The following is a 22418-nucleotide window of genomic DNA, read 5'->3' on the forward strand; positions in this document are numbered from 1 at the left end:
GGGAACCCTCTTGCACTGTTGGTGGGAATGCAAATTGGTGCAGCCGCTCTGGAAAGCAGTGTGGAGGTTCCTCAGAAAATTAAAAATAGACCTACCCTATGACCCAGCAATAGCACTGCTAGGAATTTATCCAAGGGACACAGGAGTACTGATGCATAGGGGCACTTGTACCCCAATGTTCATAGCAGCACTCTCAACAATAGCCAAATTATGGAAAGAGCCTAAATGTCCATCAACTGATGAATGGATAAAGAAATTGTGGTTTATATACACTATGGAATACTACGTGGCAATGAGAAAAAATGAAATATGGCCTTTTGTAGCAACGTGGATGGAACTGGAGAGTGTGATGCTAAGTGAAATAAGCCATACAGAGAAAGACAGATACCATATGGTTTCACTCTTATGTGGATCCTGAGAAACTTAACAGGAACCCATGGGGGAGGGGAAGGAAAAAAAAAAAAAAAGAGGTTAGAGTGGGAGAGAGCCAAAGCATAAGAGACTGTTGAGAACTGAGAGCAAACTGAGGGTTGATGGGGGGTGGGAGGGAGGAGAGGGTGGGTGATGGGTATTGAGGAGGGCACCTTTTGGGATGAGCACTGGGTGTTGTATGGAAACCAATTTGACAATAAATTTCATATATAAATAAAAAAATAAATAAATAAAATTTGAAAGACTTTGTTTAAAAAATGTAAAAAAAATAAATAAATAAAATAAAAATATTTTTCTTTAATTTTTTTCTACTATATTTTTTACTTTGGTGTAAATTTTTTCAAATTCTATTTTACTTGTATCATTTCATTTTAGTCTACTTCAGTGTATTCATTTTTTCAAGTTTTCAAATGATTTCTTTTTTTTCTTTATTTCTTTCCCCTTTTTTCCCTAATCTATCAAGCCCCTTTCAACACCCAAACCAAAACACACCTAGGATCTAGCATCATTTATTCAATTTTTGTGTCTGTGTTTGCTTTTAATTTTTTAAATTTAACATTTTTTCTAATTTCAATTTTTTATTTTAATTATTTTTGCCTCATTAATTCCTTTCTCCCTTCAAAATAATGAAATGAAGGAATTCACCACAAAAGAAAGAGCAGAAAGAAATGACAGCCAGGGACTTAACCAACACAGATACAAGCAAGATGTCTGAACCAGAATTTAGAATCACGATAATAAGAATACTAGCTGGAGTCAAAAATAGATTAGAATCCCTTTCTCTAGAGATAAAATAAGTAAAAGCTAGTCAGGATGAAATAAATAATTCTAAAACTGAGCTGCAATCTGGAAAGGATGCCACAGAGGGAAGGATGGATGAGGCAGAACAGAGAATCAGTGATATAGAGGACAAACTTATGGAGAATAATGAAGCAGAAAAAAAGAGGAGGATTAAGGCAAAATAGCACGATTTAAGAATTAGAGAAATCAGTGACTCGTTAAAAAGTAACAACATCAGTATCATAGGGGTCCCAGAAGAGGAAGAGAGAGCAATAGGGGTAGAAGGGTTATGTGAGCAACTCCTAGCAGAAAACATTCCTAACCTGGGGAAAGACACAGACATCAAAATCCAGGAAGCACAGAGGACTCCCACTAGATTCAACAAAAACTGACCTTCAACAAGGCATATGAAAGTCAAATTCACAAAATACTCAGGCAAGGAGAGAATCATAAAGTAAGCAAGGGGGAAAAAAGTCCTTAACTTACAAGGGAAGACAGATCAGGTTTGCAGCAGACCTATCCACAGAAACTTGGCAGGCCAGAAAGGAGTGGCAGGATATATTCAATGTGCTGAATCAGAAAAATATGCAGCCAAAAATTCATCCAGCAAGACTGTCATTCAAAACAGAAGGCGAGATAAAAATTTCCCAGACAAAAATTAAAGGAGTTCATGACCACTAAACCAGCCCTCAAGAAATTTTAAGGGGACTCTCTGAGGGGAGAAAAGATGAAAACAAACAAACAAACAAACAAATAAAGACCAAAAACAACAAAGACTAGAAAGGACCAGAGAACACCACCAGAAACTCTAACTCTACAAGCAACATAATGGCAATAAATTCATAACTTTCAGTACTCACTCTAAATGTCAATGGACTCAATGCTCCAATCAAAAGACATAGGGTAACAGAATGAATAAGAAAACAAGATCCATCGATATGCTGTTTACAAGAGACCCACTTTAGACATAAAGACACCTTCAGATTGAAAGTAAGAAGATGGAGAACCATGTATCATGCTAATGGCCAACAAAAGAAAGCCAGAGTAGCCAATCTTATATCAGACAATCTAGACTTCAAAATAAAGACTGTATCAAGAGATGAAGAAGGGCATTATATCATAATTAAGGGGTCTATCCACCAAGAAGACCTAACAATTATAAACAATTATCTGCCAAATGTGAGAGCACCCAAATATATAAATCAACTAGTCACAAACAGAAAGAAAGTCATTGATAGTAATACCACAATAGCAGGGGACTTCAGCACCCTGCTCACAGCAATGGACAGATGATCTCATCAAAAAATCACAAGGAAACAATGGCTTTGAATGACACACTGGACCAGATGGACTTAACAGATATATTCAGAACATTTCGTCCTAAAGCAGCAGAATATATATTCTTCTCCAGTGTACATGGAACGTTCTCCAGAATAGACCACATACTGGGACACAAATCAGCCCTCAACAAGTACAAAAAGATCAAGATCATACCATGCATATTTTCAGACCACAATGCTATGAAACTCAAAATCAACCACAAGAAAAAATTTGGAAAGGTAACAAACACTCGGAGACTAAAGAACATCCTACTAAGGAATGAATGGGCTAACCAAGAAGTTAAAGAGGAAATTAAAAAGTTCATGGAAGCCAATGAAAATGATAACACCACAACCCGAAACCTCTGGGATGCAGCAAAGGCAGTCATAAGAGGAAAGTATATAGCAATCCAGGCCTTCCTAAAGAAGGAAGAAAGATCTCAGATACACAACCTAACCTTACACCTTAAAGAGCTGGAAAAAGAACCACAAATAAAACCCAAAACCAGCAGAAGACAGGAAATAATCAAGATTAGAGTAGAAATTAATGCTATTGAAACCAAAAAAAAAAAACCGTGGGGCGCCTGGGTGGCGCAGTCGGTTAAGCGTCCGACTTCAGCCAGGTCACGATCTCGTGGTCCGTGAGTTCGAGCCCCGTGTCAGGCTCTGGGCTGATGGCTCGGAGCCTGGAGCCTGTTTCTGATTCTGTGTCTCCCTCTCTCTCTGCCCCTCCCCCGTTCATGCTCTGTCTCTCTCTATCCCAAAAATAAATAAACGTTGAAAAAAAAAAAAAAAGAAACCATAAAAAAACCAGAAGAGTAGAACAGATCAGAAGCTGGTTCTTTGAAAGAATTAACAAAATTGATAAACCACTAGCCAGTTTGATCAAAAAGAAAAAGGATAGGACCCAAATAAATAAAATCAAGAATGAAAGAGGAGAGATCACAACCAACACAGCAGAAATAAAAACAACAATAAGAGAATATTATGAGCAATTATATGCCAATAAAATGGGAAATCTGGAAGAAATGGACAATTTTCTAGAAACATATACACTACCAAAACTGAAACAGGAAGAAATAGAAAATTTGAACAGACCCATAACCAGTAAAGAAATCAATTAGTAATCAAAAATCTGCCAAAAAACAAGAGTCCAGAGCCAGATGGCTTTCCAGGGGAATTCTACCAAACATTTAAGGAAGAGTTAACACCTATTCTCTTGAAGCTGTTCCAAAAAATAGAAATGGAAGGAAAACTTCCAAACTCTTTCTATGAAGCCAGCATTACCTTGATTCCAAAACCAGAGACCCTACTGAAAAAGAGGACTATAGACCAATTTCCCTGATGAACATGGATGCACAAATCCTCAACAAGATATTAGCCAACTGGATCCAACAATACATTTAAAAAGTTATTCACCATGACCAAGTGGGATTTATATCTGGGATGCAGGTCTGTTTCAATATCCACAAAACCATCAATGTGATTCATCACATCAACAAAAGAAAGGACAAGAACCATATGATCCTCTCAATAGATGCAGAGAAAGCATTTGACAAAATATAGCATCGTCTTGATAAAAACCCTCAAGAAAGTAGGGATAGAAGGAGCATGCTCGAGATCATAAAAGCCATATATGAAAGACCCAACACTATATCATCCGCAATGGGGAAAAACTGAGAGCTTTCCTCCTAAGGTCAGGAATAAGACAGGGATGTCCCCTCTCACCACTGTTATTCAACATATTCATCATAGTCTTAGCCTCTGCAATCAGACAACACGAAGAAATAAAAGGCATCCAAATCAGCTAGGAGGAAGTCAAACTTTCACTCTTCGCAGATGACATGATACTCTACATGGAAAACCCAAAAGATTCCACCAAAAACCTGCTAAAACTGATTCATGAATTCAGCAAAGTTGCAGGATATAAAATAAATGCACAGAAATCGGTTGAATTACTATACACCAACAATGAAGCAATAGAAAGAGAATCAGGAATCGATCCCATCTACAATTGCACCAAAAACCATAAAATACCTAGGAATAAATATAACCAAAGAGCTGAAAAATCTATACACTGAAAACTATAGAAAACTTATGAAAGAAATTGAAGAAGACACCAAAAAAATGAAAAGTTTCCATGCTCCTGGATAGGAAGAACAAATATTGTTAAAATGTCAATTCTACCCAAAGCAATCTACATATTCAATGCAATCAATCCCTATCAAAATAATACTGGCCTTCTTCACAGAGCTAGAGCAAATAATCCCAAAATTTGTATGGAACCAGAAAAGACCCCAAATAGCCAAAGCAATCTTGAAAAAGAAAACCAAAGCAGGAGGTCCACAATCCTGGACCTCAAGCTATACTACAAAGCTGTAATCATCAAGAAGACAGTATGATACTGGCACAAAAACAGACACTCAGATCAATGGAACAGAATAGAGAACCCAGAAATGGACCCACAAATGTATGCCCAACTAATCTTTGACAAAGCAGGAAAGAATACCCAATGGAATAAAGACAGTCTCTTCAGCAAGTGGTGCTGGGGAAACTGGACAGCAACATGCAGAAGAAGGAACCTGGACCACTTTCTTACACCAAACACAAAAATAAACTCAAAATGGATGTGAAAGACCTAAATGTGAGACAGGGAGCCATCAAAATCCTCGAGGAGAAGGCAGGCAAAAACCTCTTTGATCTTGGCTGTAGCAACTTCTTACTCAACACATCTCTGGAGGCAGTGGAAACAAAAGCAGGAATGAACTATTGGGACCTCATGAAAATAAAAAGCTTCTGCACAGCAAAGGAAACAATCAGCAAAACCAAAAGGCAACTGACAGAATGGGAGAAGATATTTGCAAACAACATATCAGATAAAGGGTTAGGATCCAAAATCTGTAAAGAACTGATCAAACTCAACATGCAGAAAACAAATAATCCAGTGAAGAAATGGGCAAAAGACATGAATAGACACTTCTCCAAAGAAGATATCCAGATGGCCAACTGACACATGAAAAAATGCTCAACATCACCCATCATTAGGGAAATACAAATCAAAACCACAATGAGATACCACCTTACTCCTGTTAGGATGGCTAACATTAACAACTCAGGCAACAACAGATGTTGGCGAGGATGCAGAGATAGAGGATCTCTTTTGCACTGCTGGTGGGAATGCAAACTGGTGCAGCCACCAGTATGGAGGTTCCTCAAAAAATTAAAAATAGAACTACCCTACGACCCAGCAATTGCACTGCTAGGTATTTATCCAAGGGATACAGGTATGCTGTTTCGGAGGGGCACATGCACCCCCAATGTTTATAGCAGCACTATCAACAATAGCCAACGTATGGAAAGAGCCCAAATGTCCATCGATGGATAAATGGATAAAGAAAATGTGGTGTATACACACACACACACACACACACACACACACACACACACACAATGGAGTATTACTTGGCAATCAAAAAGAACGCAATCTTGCCATTTGCAACTATGTGGATGGAACTAGAGGGTATTATGCTAAGTGAAATTAGTCAGAGAAAGACAAACATCATATGCCTTCACTCATATGAGGACTTTAAGACACAGAACAGATGAACATAAGGGAAGGGAAGCAAAAATAATATAAAAACAGGGAAGGGGACAAATCATAAGAGACTCTTAAATATGGAAAACAAACAGTTACTGGAAGTGTTGTGGGATGGGGGATGGGCTAAATGGGTAAGGGGCATGAAGGAATCTACTCCTAAAATCATTTTTGCACTGTATGCTAACTAATTTGGATATAAATTTAAAAAAAATAAAATTAATAAATAAAAATATGTCTTGGGAATTTCTAAAATAGTGTTATGACCTTCAAACCATATTCGATATTAACAAAACCATGTATTTCCTGACTCAGAGAATTTTCCAAATATGATGGGCAAATAAATGTACAAACTGCTTCCCATATTTCATATTTATATAAGATATGACATTTGTTAAAAATAAAGGTCCAATTTAAAAACTTTTTTTTCATTTGCCTCTACCAAAGACATTCCTTGGTGGTCTCCCCAGCACCCACTTCCTCATCTTTATCATAGTCCCGATTTCCATGAAGTTCTGGGGAATTTATTCCACCTTCAGCTCCACGAGGGGAGCCTTTGGCTTGGGTTAAGCCAATCAGTTTATTTCACCTGTACAATCAGAATGAATCTTAGGACTTTTGTTGGCAATATTGGGAAAACAGTTTTCTGCTGGCCACAACCAAGATGTATGAACCAAAACCCCACGAACTGCAGGTCATCATCTTGGTACCCTGAGGAGAACCAGCCTCCAGGTGAAACGAACATTACAGAGCACAGGGAAAAGCAAAAGGAAATTAGTACTTTCATAACTTTTTTGGACAGCTGGAACAAGCCTTAACTGACACCAGTATTTATTCCTGGACATTGCAGTTGCATCAGCTAAAATGTTCTTTATTGTGGAAGACCTTACCACTCGAAATGGGATCTTTATGAGTCAACAGCAGCAACCTCACTTAGGAGCTTGTCGGAAATGCAGAACCAGGGCCAGGCTGGGGATCCTCCAGAGGCCGAATCTGCATTTGAACAAAATCCCCAGGGTGACTCTCTGCGCACATTGGCTTTTGAGAAGAACTCCTCACCTTCTCTGAATCGGCTTCTCCCATAATTTGCATCTTGAATCAGACCACCACCACATCCTTATGCAATAGGCCATATAGATGTTTTTGCTCCTCTTTAGAGACACAGAAACTGAGCTCAGGGAATTTCCATGCTAGCCAAAGCTCCCACACATTTAAAAGTGGCAGAAGGAGCAGGAGCATCCAGGTTCCAAGCCCCACTGTAATTCCCTCCTCTAATGTGTTTTAGGGAGGGGGAGGGCCTTTATCAACAGTTTCCAAGCATAGTGCAGCTTGAAGGTCTAAGGCTACCTCTTCAGCAACCTTGCATTAGCCTTTATTTTAAGAGACCATGGGTTTAAAGACATCCTTCCTCTCAGTGTTTGCAATCATGGGAAAACTTCTTAATCTAGGTAATTTATTTAATAAGTAGCTCCAAATATTGGTTCCCGACTACCAGTAGTTTAATACAAAAATTACAGGCTAGTTTAATTGCACTTAACCAAGTAAGCCCTGTGAACAATTTTCTCTCATTATTTCTCACTGAGGCATGCCCCTTTGGCACAGTTCTCTTTTTATTAATAAAAGCAAGGAATGGGTGTTGAAAAATCTTCATGCTCCTTGACGTTTTCTAAAATTTAGCCAATAAATTACTATATAAAACAGAATTATTTCAGAGAAAATCTTCCCCTTGAAAAATTTTCAACTCAGCTAAAATAGTATTAGACATTTAAAGTCCTACCTGGTAAATTGCTGTGGATCTTTAATATGGTTTATGTGCACAATAGTCCCTCAACAAATACTTGTTAAGTACATAACTTTCACTTTTAAGTTACTTGACAGCTTGCAAAGCACCTTACCTTTGTTTTTCCTTTTATTCTCATTGACTTGTATCTTTGCAACAATCCTGGTAGGTATGTGTTATTATTTCCATTTTACAGATGTTGAGACTAAACCTCAGAAAGATTAAAAACACTTTATTTTATTTATTTGTGATAGAAATGGGATTCAAATCCTGGTCCTACGACTATAATTTTAGATCCTACTATTTTATGCTGAATCCTTCTTCTAGAAAGGCATTCCAGTGGGCCTTACACTGTTAGTAAGTGGAGCCACTGTTAGTAAATGGAGCCACTAGGCCATCCTTGGGTGCACACACACCCACAGCCATTTCATGAAATCTGCTCTAGATGCAAGTCTTGTTTACTACTTGGAGTAATTTGTATTACACTGAATAAATGATTGTAGACCAAGTATTCTTCCACCATTTCTATCTCTTTCAAAGTCTGTAATGTGAGGTTGTTTCTCATAGGCTGGAGAGACATCCTGACCCTCAAGGATCCCACTGAGATGCAAACATGGGGGTTTCTTCCAGCTTTAGTTGGTGTCTTTCCCAAGCTTCAGCTTCTAGTCTGCAGATGGCAAAGTAGTGTAGACAGAGGTCCTGCCACTTCTTGCCTGTGGTAAGAAGCCACAGCCCAGATGTAGGCTATCAGGTCAAAGATAGAGCATAGGCAAAACTTGTCTCCTAGTGAGTAACACACCAATGTACTTCCTGGAGAATATGTCCCCATTTTCTTTGATAACTTTCTACTAATGTTATGGTAGATGGGCTTCTAAGACAAGAAGCTGGACGAGAAGATTATGATGTATTACACCCCCTATCCTGTCTGCAAACAGGTGTATTTTTCATTTGCTTTTCCCTTGTGAGTCCCACATCATTTGCAAATATGTATGCAAAGTGGTATCCTGAAGTGTGACTCCATCTCCCCAACACTCCTCATACTAGTGGAAACTAGACATGATCTTAAGAGTGATAAAGACATGATTGAGAAAATGCAGAAGTTGATTCCCATCTTGTAGCCAAAGGCATTAGCCACAGCTTAAGGAGATCAGTGCTGTAAAATAATGTACCTGGAATGTTCAGCTCTCACACAGAGGGGTCGCAGGACAGTGCTTGATGGAAATATTAGAACTCTCTGCCCACTGCCTGTCAAGACGAGGAAGAGAAATGCTTGCTGTTTCAGGGAGGGCAGAATAAATAAAATTGACAATCCTGTAGTTAATTCATTAAAGAAAAAATAAAAGATATTAAGACATATGAAATCAAGTGTGAGGCAGGGATATAACTGATACAGAAGAAGTCACTGACCACAGAATACTATGAAGTCTTGTTGAAATAGCTGATTTGCAAGAAAATACAAACATAGGGGAAGGGAAGGAAAAATAAAATAAAAATAGAGAGGGAGGCAAACCATAAGAGATTCTTAAATACAGAGGACAAACTGAGGGTTACTGGAGGGCAGGTGGATGGGGGATGGGCTAAGGGGGTGATGGGCATTAAGGAAGACACTGTTGAGATGAACACTGGGTGTTATATGTAAGTGATGAATCACTAAATTCTATTCTCAAAACCAATATTACACTATATGTTAACTAACTAGAATTTAAAAATTAAAAAAAAAGAAATAAAATAACCACCAAAACAAACAAACAAACAAAAAAGAAAGAAAAGGAAAGGAAATACAAACTCAAAATTCCCTTGGGAAAAAGCAGAAAACTAAATAGACAAATAACCAGGGAAGAAACAAGGGAGGGAAGAAGGGACGTTGTCAACAAATTACCTTCAAGAAGATTAACACACCCATAAAGTGTTCCCACCAGCTCTGCACACACAGTCAAGAAACATAATTCCTAAGTTTATACAAAATATTCCATGGCATTAAAAAAAACTTTCCAAATCTTTTCATAGAGCTAGACTAATTCTCATATGGAAACCTCAAAATAAATAACACAATAGGTAAAAATTACACACTTAGCCTTTGAAGACATGACAGTTAAAGATCTTTATTTATTTTTTTTATAATTATAAACCAGTATTTTTTACTTCAGTGCCTCCTCATCTGATGTGTTTCTTCCTCCTGCACTATTTGCCCCTCAAGGCCAAGGGGAGTGACACTCATTCCTTGGTTAACCTCCCTCCCTTCCAAGGGTTGTGGAGTTCAGCAGGTGAATGACAGGACCCAGATTCTCAATCTCATTTTCTGGTTCCTAGCATGTCTCACACAAAACAGCATAAAGTAGCAACCCACTTGTCAATATTCATATGGCAAAAATCTAAATAAATGCAGCTTACTGAGACCTCTGAGAATTCTTTCAAGATAAACTCAGGGAGAAGGGGACACTTGCCAAGAAGCGATAGTTAATTTGTGATTGGGAGAATATGTCATTATTCCTGGCACACAACACAGATTGAGAGAAACTGCCACTTCCCCACTCCCCATCAAAGACCTTTCTGGGTGCTTCGGGAACCAGCCCCGCTCTCATCTCTGGAACCAGCAAAAATATCTCTCCAAAGTGACATGTTCTTGTTTTCTGCAAATGCTACACTTTCTAAGAGTTGGGCAGTCTTTTTGTCCTTAAAACAATAGCACGAAAGCATTTGAGTATCTTTCCCTGTTTTTAAGCAGTCAAGTGACAATCTACCTTCTCAAGCAAACAAGCAGATTTCCTGTAAGGTCATGCCAGTTACTCATCTTTTTTCTTTCCCACAGTGTCTATCATCAGTCTGTGAATGAAGTGTTCCAGAATGTGGGATGAGGAGAGAAAGAAGACCCATGACCAACAGTGTATGAACACATATGTGACCACCTCTTCTTCTCAACCCTCCACAGCTCCCCAGTTTTTTTAAAAGGACAAATGTCTAGCTCATGTCCTAGGAAGTGTCCAAAGAGCTGCACAATGAGACCCCAAGCTATCTTTCCAATCTCATCCCTCCTAATTCTTGCTACACCCAGCCTCCCCAGACACTTCAAAGGCACCCAAGCTCACCAGAAACTCTCTCATATTGTTCCCTCTGGCTGGAATGACTTTGATAAGCTCTCCCTCCTGCCATGCTCCTACTCACTGTCCCAAGCCCAGATCAAATGTCACTCTCCCTTTGAAATCCTCCAAGCCAGAAATAAATACTCCTGTGTTTTCAAGCATGAACTGTATCATAATTATTCGAATGTGGCTTTGCTCCCCCTAAAAAATTACAAGCTTGGTGATGACAGGGACTGTATCATGTTTGCATATTTGTGCATGTGCCCCATTGTCCAGCTCAGTGCCTCACATGATGCAGGGACTCATTACATTTTTGTTGAATGGCCCTTTTGAGTGTCTCCTGGAGGTCCACTGCCTGACACAAATAGACTGTAACCTGTAACCTGATGTAATTTGATTACTGAGAGTGATCAGAAGAACTGACAAGAGCATTTTAAAACAATGCAAAAATGGTGTCCACAAGGAGACAAACCGAGGGCAATGGTTTCTCCGATTGGCAAGAAGAAATGACACCCAAATCAAATTAAAAACAGCCAGGAAATGTAGTCCTACCTATCCTTGAAAACATTTTCTGTCATTCTCTTCTTCATCAGGCGATTTGGTTTCCTAAGTAAACTTTCCTTCAGGGAAGACAGTGGGTGGTAGGAGTCAATGGTTTTTATTACCTATTTCTGTGTAACAAACTATCCCAAAATGTAGGGGCTTAAAAATAGCTATTTGGGCGGCGGGAGGCACCTGGGTAGTTCAGTCAATTAAACCTCCAACTCTTGATTTTTAGAATTTTGTAAGTCCATCTAACATGATCTAGTAGATTCATGGGCTCAAGCCCCACATTGGGCTCCATGCTGACAGTGTGGAGCGTGCTTGGGATTCTCTCTCTCTCCCTCGCTCTGTGTCCCTACCCCACTCATTCTTGCTCTCTTTCTAAAATAAATAAACCAATTAAAAAAAATAGCTATTTTTTTCTTGCTTACGATTCTACTGGTCAAGAATTCAGATAAAGATAAGCTGAGTAGTTCTTCCAATCGGTAGCATTGCTGGGTTCAGTTGTTTAGTGGCATTCAGTGGGGGCCAGGTGGTGCGGGGTGGGGGGGGGGGTGAGGTGCTCATCTGGGCTAGTTCTATAAGGCTACAGCGCCTCCTGGTGGCTGCATGACTAGCTTGATCTTCCTCGCCACATGCTGGTCTCAGGGTAATTAATAACACTTCTCAGGTGGATGCTGACTTTCAAGAAAATGTGTCTCAAGCAGTGAAAGTGGAAGCTGAAGCACTGTTGCCCTCCCCTCAGATGTAGAGTCATCCCTGCCAATATTCTATTAGTCAAAACTGGTCAGAGGGCCATCCTGCATTTAGAGAAGAAATAGTCTCCATCCCTTTCTTCTTCTTCTTCTTCTTCTTCTTCTTCTTCTTCTTCTTCTTCTTCTCTTCTTCTTCTTCTTCTTCTCTTCTTCTTCTTCTTCTTCTTCTTCTTCTTCTTCTTCTTCTCTGTTTTTAATGTTTATTTATTTTTGAGAGAGAGTGAGACAACACACACATGAGCCAGAGAGGGGCAAAGAGAGAGGGGGGACAGAGGATCTGAAGCGGACTCTGTGTTGACAACAGAAAGTCCAATGTGGGGCTCAGACTCACAAACCATGAGATCATGACCTGAGCCGAAGTCAAACGCTTAACTGACTGGGCCACCCAGGTGCTCCATAGTCTCCACCTTTCAATGGCATGGAAAACAAGGAATTTTTAGTCGTCTTTAATCTACCTCTTCTTCCTAGGACTTGGTTAACTTTGAATAAACCAAATATCAAAGTTCTAGGCCTCTAGAATGGAAGCATACCCAATCAGACCATCCATTAGCATGAATACATCCCTTACCATTATTAACACATAATAGGTATTCCTTACTTGACGTTTAGTAGATATTTCTGAAACATGCCTATACTTCAATATTTTGGAAAATGAATCACCTTTTAATGCATCAAAGGAGTTGGCTAATTAAAGGAAATCCATCCTTTTGCAGGGAATTCTCTGCTTGCTTGGTTCCAAGACAGTTCCAACTCCACTTATCTTTATTCCTTTCAATAAAGACTATTCCATGAATATGATACTGAATATATTCATAAATATATTATCAAATAAGAGCTAATTTTATAAATTATAAGCATTTTTACATAAATAATTTCACAAAGTAGAAAAAGTTACTGTCAAAATTATTGTAGATTCACTAACATTTTTGCTGAAACTCTACCAGTTTGGAATTTTTACAATTGCTGTTGGAAAAATCTGATAAATCAGTGACTTATAAGTGGCCCAAACATCTTCTGAATCAAAGCCTGAAGTATTTGTTCAGCAGAATCTTAGGTGATGGTTTTGAGAGAGGTTACTTTGGATATGATGGATAAGAATTGTCACTTAATCTTTGATTTCTGGCTACATTAACAGTTAAATGCCCAATCTGAAACTGCCAAGGCTTGAGAGCTGTGGAATACATAGTTAATTGACCTAGGTAGTATGAGAAAAGGCTAGAGTTTCCAGGCCAATTTTAATTTTCTCAAAAGGACCAACACAATTTTTTCCAGGAATAGGGAGATCTATATGCCTCAATACATTTTTGTGGAATGAATTAGTGAGGGAATGCATAAGTAAATATAGCACTCGCCCTTTTCTTCAATGTGCTCTCAAGAACCCTACAGACACACTGGAAAGCCCATTTAAATACACAGAGCAGCAACAGCATGAATGGGAAAGACAGAACAGATTTCAAAAAATATTTTAGGGGACCGAATCAAGATATGGTTATCCAGTTAGAGGTGACAAGTGAGGACGAGGAAAGAAGTTCACAGGTTTCAAGCTTAGGTGACTAGGTCAATGGTGCTGATGCCAAGTGTGTTAAGAATAATAGTGAAGTTTCTAGTGCCGAATGGAAGGGTGAGTAGCTCAGTGAGAAAGTCCAATACTTGTAGACATCAGGGAAGATGTCCAGCAGGCAGTTGGTATATTTCAGTTCGGCTGTCTGGACGAGAGGTCAGAGCGTGAAGGTGTAGGTTTGGGAATTGTAGTAATACCTTATGTGGTAGTGATGCCATGAAAATGTACGTAATTGCCCAGTGGAGAGAGTATGGAGGGAGAGAACAGGGCAGGGACAGACCCCAGGGAAACATCAGCAATTACCTGAGGGGGAAAGGAAGGAAGGCTTCTTGGACACAGGGACAGAATAATCAGAAATATACAAGAAATGTGCAAAGTGATGTACTGCAGGATCAGTCTTCAAAAGGGAGAAATGTCCAGCCCCGTATATCTGTTAAATCCACCTATGAAATTGGCGCCTAGGTGGCTCAGTCAATTGGTGTCCGACTTTGGCTCAGGTCATGATCTTGCAGTTTGTGAGTTCCAGCCCCGCGTCGGGCTCTGTGCTGACAGCTCAGAGCCTGAAGTCTGCTTCAGATTCTGTGTTTTCCTCTCTCTCTCTCTCTCTCTCTCTGCACCTCCCCTGCTCACACTCTGTCTCTCTCTCAAAAATAAACATTAAAGACAATTTTTTTTATTCCACCTGTGAAATGAGACTAAGAAGCATCTTGCATTGTAACATCAACTAAGAAAACTCATGGTCCAAGCAGTTAAAAAGATCAAGATACACATCTTCCAATCTGCCAGCTAATTAGCTCCATGACCTGGGTAAAGTCCCTTAACTTTTCTGTGCCTCAGAGCTCTCATCTGAAAACAGATAATAGTAATTAAGCCCATTCTAACCACCTTATAGGATTATTGGAGTTCAATGAGAAAATACATGTGAATGCCAGTCCATTGTGAAGTAAAAATCATGTAGTGATATAAAGTTATTTCTTAATTTTAGTAGGCAGATTAATGATTGTTAATAAATGCTTGAAAATAACAGTATATGAGAAGAGCACAGATAACTCTGCTTTGATGAAGCTCTTTGGTAAAGAGCTTCTTGGATCATTGAAGTGTTCTTTTTCCCAAGAACTTGTAAGTCCTGCCCCACATGGGACATGCCACTCAAGCAGCAACAGCACTAGCCTGGGATTCAGGGTCCTCATCCCAGGCCTTGCCAACCATCTGTGCCTATCTCCATGGTGAACGTGCCACAGTCTATTGTGATTATTTGATGTAGGTCTGCCTCCCTTTCAGACTGCGAGATCCTTGAAGACAGACCATATTTTGTCCATTGCCCTTCTGTTTTTATCAGTAGTCCCAGCACAAAGCTTGAAACATGGAAGGGGTTCCATAAGTATTCACTAAAAAAAAAAAGAATAAATGGACATGGATCTCACAACATCATTCAATTTTAACCTCACTATAAGAGAACAAAATTAGATTATAAATTTTCTCTAAAGACTTATGGCATTAGCATTTTCTTCAGACACACTTAAGCAGTACCAAGAAATGCTTGACAAGTTATCTGGAATAGATAAATAATTATAAGCATGTATAGAGATGAAGGGTTACCAGTATTCATAATCATTCATTCTTAATGAGATCAAACTCTTTGAGGATGGTATTCAATAATGTGATTTCAAACACCTATAATCATAGAGTACTTGCCTCATGAACAACCAAAAATGATAACAGGTTGAGCAGCAGGTGAAGTTCTAGTCTAGAAAAGACACTTGCCCTTATGTCTCCCAATATTTTGCTAATTGCCTTTGAGCCCCCTGGCATGTGTCACCCCCACCTCACTCCAGTACCAAATGAAAGATATTTGTTGGGTTTTTCCCCAGAAAAAAAAAAGCTAAGCACCTTAAAAATAATAATGATTAGAGTAAAGATGACTTTGGCAGCTCAGGATGGTACATCTTTGACCTTGAGCAGCTGCAGCCTATACTTGACAATGGAGCTGCTGGAGGTGTTGCTGAAAGTCACAGTAGAGCAAGTATATCCACTGTTTTGTTCAGTTGGTTGCACAGCAGTAACTACAGTTATTAGTCATTGGGGTTTGCAAAATATAATTGTGTTCATTGATTTCTATGACCTTATACTCATGGTTTACCTACATAGAAATTTGCCTTTGAGGTGTTTTTCCCCAATATTATCTATACCCTTGGAAACTTGACAGTAAGTGGCCCAAGTTCAAGTCAAATATCACATAACATCAAGGAGTAGTAGGCATGAATTTCAAATAAGCACCCATATCTCGTTTAGTGACCAAAGTCTGACTCCTCACTTTGTTTTTTTTAAATCCCCTTCTCATGAGTTAGACATAAGATATGCCCCCAAATAGTCAACCAAGAAATATCCCTCCTCTGAGGAGCATCTATAATGCTAGAAAGTTCACATTTCTGCCCATTCTTCTCAACAAAGACTGTGACGGACTCAAACGCCAGCATTCTGCATGTCGTGGCCACTCTCCATGAGTATCCTCTGTCATCAAACTGAGAGTTCTGGTGTTTTGGAGGCATTTTCACCCTTCAGTCCAGAGTAATTCTCAGCATTTCACAACTTGGATTGATCTTGTCAGTGATCAACACCTGATGGCTGTTGTCCCTGCTTCAGTCATATTATTCAAGTGTCAATAATTTCATTTTCAACTCTCCAGTCCTAAGAGTTCTCAAGAGAAAAACAGCCCCATAGACAACTTTAGTGAATCACTTAAAGTATTGTGTTTTCCTAAAACAATTCAGTGTCACAAAGGAAAAACAGGACAACTAGACAATGCATGAACTTCATCAGGGCCAGGGAAATAATCATACAAAGAAACACAATTCCATGGAGCTACCTTAAACTGAAGAGAAAATTGCAGAAGGGGTACAAGATCAGCTTGGTTTCTGCTGCTGCCTGTAACGAATTGGGCAGACTTACATGGAAAGGCTTCCAACCTAACACCTGAAAATGCTTTTCACGTGACAGATTCTCAATGTAAGATTCATCATCAACCCCAAGACACACAAAAGGAAAAGGACACTAACTCTTCAATAATGTTGGTACTAAATCATAAATGGGGCTTTAGAATGCCACCTTCTTAGGAACTTAATCAATGAAACTTCCCAAGTCAGAGCACATCATAGAGGCACAAGCTTCATCTCTTAGTGTACAAATCAAATCCTTGGGTTTGCTATGGCTTGTAATTCATTTTATTATCCAATAGGTTTCAGGTTGCATCTTATCAGAACACAGAACAACATAAAAGGCTAGTGGAGCCCACATTTCAGGGGGAAGGGACCAGGAGAAAGGCTAAGCTTGTTCTGGAAACTTTTCCCAGAAGGACAAGGTGAAGGGTAGTATTACTCAGGACAAGGTGAAAGAGAGGAGAGCATTCTTAGTGTCCCCAGGGAACAGGTGACCACAGCTGGTGTGGAGGGAAACCCAGGGAGAAGGTCCCTCTGGGTTGTAGATTCAGGGCCCCTGCTGGGTTCCCTCCCATCTATCTACTTCTTCCTTCTCCTCGACCCCACATACAACTTGAGTGCTTGCTACAGGGTGGAGTTCATGCACATGGTATCCTCTGACAGACCATATTTCCCAAGCTAAGAATCAATTCTCATTGTTCTCACAGTGGGAGAGAATATTTGCAATTGAAACAGACTTGGAAAATCTGGGAATAATTACTATAAATTATAGTCATTTTCTGTGGACTGCTTGTCACCTGTGACCAATATGCGTATAACTTGATATTATCTGATTAACCTTTCCTAAGTTTTATTTTATTACAATAGTAAACTCTATTCATATATATCCAGACATCATCATTCATTTTCCCTTATCAAGGTTGTCAATGTTTTGTTGGACTTTTTTGTTTATTTGTTTGTTTGTTTAAATTCAAGCTGGTTAACATATAGTGCAGTATTGGTTTCAGGAGTAGAACCCAGTGATTCATCATTTACATGAAACACCCAGTGCTCATCCCAACAAGTGCCCTCCTTAATGCCCATCACCCATTTAACCCATGCCCCCACCACCTCCCCTCCTGCAACCCTCAGTCTGTTCTCTGTATTTGAGAATCTCTTATGGTTTGCCTCCCTCTCGGTTTTTATCTTATTTTTCCTTCCTTTCCCATCTGTTTTGTATCTTAAATTCCACATATGAATGAAATCATATAATATTTTTTTTGTCTAACTTATTTCACTTAGCACAATACACGCTAGTTCCATTCACATTGTTGCAAATGGCAAGATCTAATTTTTTTATTGCTGAGTAATATTCTATTTATATATATAAATATATATAATCTTCTTTATCCATCCATTGGTCTATGGACATTTGGGCTCTTTCCATAATTTGGCTATTGTTGATAGTGCTGCTATAAACATTGGGTGCATGTGCCCCTTTGAATCATCATTTTAGTATTACATCATTTATGTACTAGGTACATAAATACCTAGTAGTGTAATTGCTGGGTTGTAGAGTTGTTCTATTTTTAATTTTGTGAGGAAACTCCATACTGTTTCCCAGAGTGGCTGCACCAGTTTGCATTCCCACCAGCAGTGCAAAAGTGTTCCCCTTTCTCCTCATGCTCACCAACATCTGTTGTTTCCTAAGTTGTTCATTTTAGACTGTCAATGTTAAAGAAAATTGAAGGAGACATTGTCTGATACATATATTATAAAATACATGCTTACATTACAAAGTATAGCCTAAATCTGCCCAGAAAACCCTACTTACTTCTTTAGGATCATTAGTCAGAAAATTCACACATGATTCCACCTTTATGGCAGATGGCATACACTCATAGCTTGGCTCAAGACATTTGGATAAGTACTCTTAAATAGGATGTGATCATTCAAAACACATCATTGGAAACATTTTTTAGTTCTCTTGTCAATGATAATGATTGGTTTGCTTAACAGAATTGTTTGCTTAACAGTAAGAATTCCAATGTCTAAATTTTACAAATGTCCGAGTTACAAACAAAGACTATTTCACTCACAAAGCCCCAGGTTTGATCAACTTTTTGATCAATCAAAAAGTCCTCATAAACTTTTGTTGTTGTTATCACTAATTTCTTCCATAACAGAAAGACCCAAGGATTAAAGCATGGCATGTTGGGACAAACTGGCAGCTTAAAGACTATGTCACCCACTATCCTCATTTTATTTAATTGCTTTATTTGAATTGTTTTTATTGTGTTGATCATTCAAAGATGACACTCTTATTATGCACTGTTCCAAATAGTGGTTATATCAGTGGAGATGTTTGCAGTTGCAAGGAACAGAAAACCCAGCAAAAAGTGGCTTAAAACCACAAGAAAAATATGTTACCTTATGTTGTAAGAAGTCTGAAGGTGGTCAGTTCCAAGGAGCTGGGTACTCTGCATCTTTCCACTCTGCCATGCTCAGCAGGTTAACAAAGCCCTCCTTTATATTTGCAAGTTGGCTGTAGCAATTCCAGATGGTACCCACAGACATGACATCCAGCAAAGAAGAAGGCGTTCCTCTCCTGCTTCTCTTTATGTATTTCAAGGAAGACATTTCCCAGAGGCTTCTTGTACACTACCCACAATTGTCTTACCGTGATCAACATTTGCCTCTGGAGCTGGAGAGGGGTCTTTGGAGCTCCTGTAAACCCAATTACTAAACAAATGCAATGCTCTACTAGGAAGGAAAAAAATGGAGTGGTCAATTTGGGATAAGGAATCAATAGTTTCTGCCACACGGGTTTCCCAAAATAGTTCATCTTGTCCTACTCACCTTGTTAATAATATGAATTTGTCCATTTATACCTATTCAACCCCATTAACATTTTCACCTCTACCACTTGCTCAGGCTTCCAGATTTATAGGAAGCCTACCAATATTTTCAACCTACTTCCATTTTCTATGTGGAGCCATGTTTCTCCTAGGTATTCTAAAGAATAACTAGATACAAAATCATACATTATTTGTAGGCCTTCCTGGGATTACACCTCCACAATCATACAATTCTGGAAGAAAATCTACCTGATTTTGACCCTTTAGCAAGGAAACACATATATGCACTGTTATAAAATGAAATTCAACTAAGTAAGTTCTAGAGATCATACTGGCTTGACTCAGCAGTTCACGAGTCAGGTAACATCCAATCTAGCAGATAGAAAAGAGCTCCAAAGTTGCTGTCTGAAATGCAGGACATTTATTGGCAGGAAAGAACAGGAACAAGGAAGTTATACTAGGCAAAAAAAAAAAAAGAGAGAGAGGTGTTGGTTATTGCAAGGTTACTTTTCTTTGGGGGATGGCTGGAGTGTATCAGGCAAATTACTTAACTAGTTCACATCAGATTTGAGATTCTATTCCTAATGGAACAGAAACTGTAATTAAGTCTCCATTTGGTGGCATGGGGCTTAGCCTAAGTGACTCTATTTGGGGCCTGTTGTCTTGTTTTTAACAGCACCTACATATCACCCATCCAGGAAAGAGGGAACAGTCACTCAGCCGGACCTTTCCCAGCCACACCTTTTTTTCAGAATGGGCATACTCAGAAAGTTAGGAAGATGACTTTCTTGCTCTTATCATTTGTGTGCTCACAGATTCCCATGAAAGAGAGCTAGAGGAGAGAAGCCCACCAGTCTACTCGGATTTGTATCTAACCAGACTGGTGTCCCTGATTCAGGTGTGTGTCCCTCCTCTATGCCTAATTTGTGTCGCCCTTAATTTGGGGCCCTTGGGTCAACAATTCTCCTGGGTAGGATGTGAGTCTGCTCTGGGCTTTTCAGCTACTTGTTTTTTGTTAGTCTTGATCACAGGTAGATATGTAGCATTTGGCTGGTGCAACCATTATCGATAGCCATGTGGTCATCAAAGGAAAAATCCTGATAGCAGGGAATGTTGTCATAATCTATCACTTATAAACCCTGTCACTTGTGTTAATCGCCCTTAGGAATCCATTACTGTCCCCACCAGCAGCATTCACTGAAGAGACACAGGTCAGAGCTCTCTCTGGCTGCTGGGAGAGTGAAACGTGCTAAGGCCACAGGAGCAAGAGGCGCTCCCATGTGCAAGGGCTTCAACTTCATTAGCCCTTTCCCCATGGCTGGTTACACATGTGTGTGTGCCAAGAATGCATAAGCTTCAGGGAATTTCCACCTCAATGTAAACTGAGAGCCCCACAGAAAGAGTGATGAATACCAGTATAAAAGGATTACATGGAGAGCCTCATTCTGGAGGGGCCATTCCAAATGATCTATCTGCACCCAGTTTCTTTCATGTGGACCCAGCACAAAGGAGCCTCATAGAATGTACAGAATGTACTAATGGCTCTGCTTTCTGGCATCTGCCCTTTCAAAGCTTCTTTTCTACTCTCCTATTAATCTCAGCCACAGCTACACTAGAGGGCACTTGAACACTACATTCATTGCAGACCAAGTCATTGGCACAGGTACTGGTGGTACTTTTTTTGCGGGGGGGGGGGGATGGGGGTGCATGGGTGGGAAGCACAAGGGGGGGGATAATGGGAGGGGTATATTTATTTTAACATGTCTTCAATAAACCCATCAGTATTTGAGGAAGCTTCCGAGTCAGACTTTGGGGACCAAAACCTTAATTATACAATATAATTGTTGTTAATGGAACGTGTACATTTCAACCCAGCAAGACTGGTGGTGTTTAATGCCAGCATGACATATTTCCCAAATCGTTCTCTTTATTTGTATAAATAGGAAAGAAGCAAAAATTGCATCAGCTCTCTGCATAATGAAGAGGGAGGGAATGTGCAGCCTGTACTATGGTGGCCAGATGCCCTTTTATCTCTTTTCAAATCAACATGCAGAGCTGGTGGTCCTCAAATAGAAAGCATTTTTCCTAAGGGATGGCTGCACTGTACGTTTAGAATGATAACATTCTATAAATAAATAAAAAAGATTATTAAGAACGCTCTGTAAATCTCCTAGTCAAACACCCCTTCAAGCAACCATCATCAGTAATTCAGTTTGGTCCCTTAATCCCACTGTATACAAATACACAGCATAAATACAGTATTTAACAAGCACCAGAGAAAAGGCAGCACTCTTGCAATAAAGACTCATTTAGGAAGAACAAACATCCCTTGCCCCGAGTCTTGTTGGCTTCCCCCAGATTTCAGTTCTTCATGTGATTCTCTTGCCCACCTTACATGAGTGAATCTCAGGCATAGCCTACCTATTTAGTAAAACCTAAACATAGTAACTTGGTTCCCACATTCTTTTTGTTCCACTTCAGCGAATTCACAGGGTATCCATTAGAAACCACATCACAAGTACAAACACCCACGGACTTCGTTAAGCCATGACACTCCAGTGGGGTTTCAACCAGATCAGAGGCAGAGAAGAGAACAGATCTGACGCGCGATCCATAAGAATCCTATGGGATCTGAGGTCTAGCGATGTTGACTTGTTTTCCCCGTGACCACCTACTTCTCTCTGCTTGTTCTTTGTCTTTGTGGATTTTCTCTGTGGCTCTTGCTGTGTCTCCCTGAATCTCCATCTATGCCTCTCTCTTCTCCACCCCTCAATTTTCTTCTCCTTTGTTGTTCTCTGGA

General features: G+C 39.5%; 1 pseudogene; it reads left to right on the forward strand.

Annotated features, from left to right (window-relative positions):
• Nucleotides 1–9246, forward strand: part of LOC121032727 (ras-related C3 botulinum toxin substrate 1-like) — a 16016-nt pseudogene extending 6770 nt beyond the window's left edge.
• Nucleotides 9247–22418: the final 13172 nt, after the last annotated feature.

The sequence above is a fragment of the Herpailurus yagouaroundi genome, unplaced genomic scaffold (assembly GCF_014898765.1).
Source record: "Herpailurus yagouaroundi ecotype Mexico unplaced genomic scaffold, PumYag 142, whole genome shotgun sequence".
Taxonomy (NCBI): Eukaryota; Metazoa; Chordata; class Mammalia; order Carnivora; family Felidae; genus Herpailurus; species Herpailurus yagouaroundi.